At 42.3% G+C, this 3395-nt stretch overlaps 1 non-coding gene across 1 annotated transcript; it reads left to right on the forward strand.

Annotated features, from left to right (window-relative positions):
• Nucleotides 1-2955: 2955 nt before the first annotated feature.
• On the forward strand, nucleotides 2956-3036 carry trnas-gcu. The gene has a single exon. It is a non-coding gene; the product is annotated as a tRNA-Ser (tRNA).
• Nucleotides 3037-3395: the final 359 nt, after the last annotated feature.

Consider the following 3395-nt stretch of genomic DNA (forward strand, 5'->3'; position numbering starts at 1 on the left):
CTCACTGGATCAGCAGACGTACTCAGAACAACCGCCAAACCAAAGTCAAAGTCACTGGAATCACCTGTTTTCCTCAGTTCCCTGCAGTTAGCATGCAGATGTGGGCCACGTCTGGCAGTGGCAGTATGGCTCTGCCAGCTTTCATCAGTCTCAGGTCAAATAACCATAAGAAAAAATGTTCCCATTTTGGCAACCATGCTGCGGTCTTGGCTAAAACGGCTAATCTGGATGCTAGCATAAAAGCAAATCTGGGCCACGTTTGGCAACAACACTGTGGCACATTAGGTGTTGGCAAATGGGAATAAAACATGTGTAACCCGGCTATCCTAAAACATGTCTGATTCACTTTCGGCTGACATGTGGCGATGCGTTGGCCCAGATATGACAAACAAGGAAATTGCTACTGGGTTTCTTTTTTTTCTAAATCTAATCCAGATTATTTAAGAAAGACTTTCAAATGGCTCAAAACCTCAACATACTAACATATGTTAAGGCGATGGACTGCTTTGGATGAGAACATTTTCTGCTGCCATGTGCTGATGAATTGGCCCAGATATATTTCCATGTTTCATGAAGTCGTGCGCTTTACTTTGAGGCAAAATGTAAAGATGTCTGGGGAAACTCACATGGCATCACAGGAGAAAGAAAAAGTAATACATATTAGGCTCTCTAAACAATATTCCACCATGTGGAGAAATGGATTCTTTGTGCAGTCAGCCATTATTCTCCAACAGTGCCAGAACATTTACTGTGCATCATTACCCGTGGCCATAACACCACATAATGACAGCATTTCACTATTCCCACAAATGTTGGGCCTTAAATGACATGCATGCAGACACTATATTTTCCACCCTGCTTAACAAAAGGGAGCAAAATAGGAACAGAGATGAGAAATTGTCGCAATGTCTTCCCCAAAGACCAGCGTCATAGAGAAATGTGGCTATTAGATTTTATAAAGCAGCAAAGGAATGTGACATTTACTGGGTATTTGTCTCTAAATGTAGATGTCATCATGCACTTTTTTTCATCTTGAAAAGACCATTCCAGTGTTTTTGAACGCTGGGGACCATCACAGGGAGCCGTGTGTGAAGAGGAGGAGACTCTTTTTCACTCAGCTTTAACCTTTCAGCCTGAGGCTCAATCCTGGTCCATTGACCAGGATTGCAACTCTGTTTTTGCTTAATCACATATTGCCAGGATCACACGCGAAGGGCGAGTCAGACTCATCGCGTTAGGCAGCAGCGGCAAATCAGGAATCACGTTCAGGGTCCGGTTACTTTAGTTGGTACCAGTAGGTAGATTTGTTGTGCAGCAAAGTAAACATTTACACATAGAGCAACATTTTCTGCACGAACACTCCATGCAGAAAAGCCCTCGGTCGGACGAGCCACTAATCTGCCACGTGGCCCCTAATTCAGAACAGAAGCAAGGGAATTTAAATATCAATAAGGTGATAAAACGTTCAATTTAACAGAAATGTGACAATATAAAGACAATTCTAAATAAGATTCTTTATTTTGCTATTGTGCATAAGGACAATCAAAGCCAAAGGGTAAAACTAAAGTCACTGTGCAATATATCGCTGCGTTTGGTTCAGTTCAGCCACAGCAGCAGCAGAAACAGTTATTTTCGTGCAGTCATGTCCTGAACCTCGGGACTGAAGACCTCAATCTGAAGGGAAGTAGTTTTCAAGTGCCTGTGCAATGACTGAGAGTAATCATCTAAAAATGGACGTTAACCATCTGCTGTACCTGTCTGGTTCACAGAGACTGTGACTCTCCAAACCAAAGACTGTTTCAGGAACTGCACGGTGGTGATGATTGTGACAATGTCCAAAAGTGACATACTAAATAATAAACTGATTTAACTGTGACTGATCACACGGATGTTACAATTAAGAGCAGCGTCTGAAGAGCATGCGGCCGTACATTCACCTTTAAATATTTCACAATAAAAGCATTCATGTAATACATTCAGGGAACCTGTGTTTGACAGATAAGGCTTGTCAAAGATCATTTTCACAGTGTTACTGTTTTTATTTTGCTGTGAAATCTACATATATTCATGCACAATCTTTATTAAGGTACACAATTGTCTCAAGGGGGAAAACAATAAGGTACAAACCACAAATATACAAATAAATGCCCAATATCAACCTGTACCTAACATGATACCACCTCAGTAACAAGCCATTATACCCTAAAGGTGCAACTCCATACCCTCCATATTTTCTGTTGCCAAGACAGTGTGACCAGTGTGTCAAAACAACGTCTATTTTTAATAATGAAAACAGCGTAGACACAGTTTGCACCTGAACAGTTTGCAGTGTCGTCATTTAGCTGACACCCTCGCCCCTGGTGGGGGATGGAGGGGCACCACGACGACGACGACAAGTCAGCACTTTACTTTTTCCAAAAGTGGTGAAACAGCTGCCAAAGCAAATGCATGATATGTGATATGTAAAAAGAAACGGTAGGTAAATAGCAATATGTGAAATATTGTGGTGTAAGAGCAGCTTAGTCAGATCCGAGAGCACAGTCATTAATACATGCTGTGTTGAGCAGGAAAGAGAGATGGAGTGGGCTCTCGAGGAGGAGGGAGGGCAGAGGCGGAGACTGATTAAAGTAACAAATAAAAATGCCTGTTTAATAAAGTGAGAGTGAAAGGAATTGCCTGGTCATACCGTCACACGTCACAATACAGGCCGCAAATAATGGTACGACCCAACTTTGGCTCTGACTGACACACACGTGACGTAAAAAGTGATAACACTTTTCTTTTGACATTGTGTTTTAATGCACAGCGATTTCAGTTAAAGGTTGAAGATTTAAAATGTGCAAGTTATTGCTTTAAGAAAGACTTTAAAATAGCTGTTAAAGTCAATGTTTCCTCTCAACATCCTAAAATACACTTTTTTGCACAGTTTTTTTCCAAAAAAAAACCTTAATAAGGGACGAGGTGGCCGAGTGGTGAAGGCGATGGACTGCTAATCCGTTGTGCTCTGCACGCGGGGTTCGAATCCCATCCTCGTCGATGAAAGCAGGATAAGACCTGTCACAGCCACGTTTCAGCGAAGCACGTGTCACTCTAGTCCTCGTTTTCTCTTCGACCGCTGACTCAAACGTTTTTCTGCCCGCGATCTCTCACTGGCAAATAATGAGAGATGAACATAGATCTCTTCAAAGACCGGAGATAATAAAACATTCGCTCTCACACTAAGAGCGTGTTCACACCAGCCTCGTTAATCGCAGTTAAATCGAACTTCCTTAGAGCTCAGTGTGAACGTACTGTCGTTTGAGACCAAACAACCAAACTCTGGTCCGCTTTAAAGAGCTGGTTCCAGACCACTTCACGTGAGTGAACTCTGGAGCGCTTCATACAGAAATGCACCA

Source organism: Solea senegalensis, linkage group LG6 (assembly GCF_019176455.1).
Source record: "Solea senegalensis isolate Sse05_10M linkage group LG6, IFAPA_SoseM_1, whole genome shotgun sequence".
Taxonomy (NCBI): domain Eukaryota; kingdom Metazoa; phylum Chordata; class Actinopteri; order Pleuronectiformes; family Soleidae; genus Solea; species Solea senegalensis.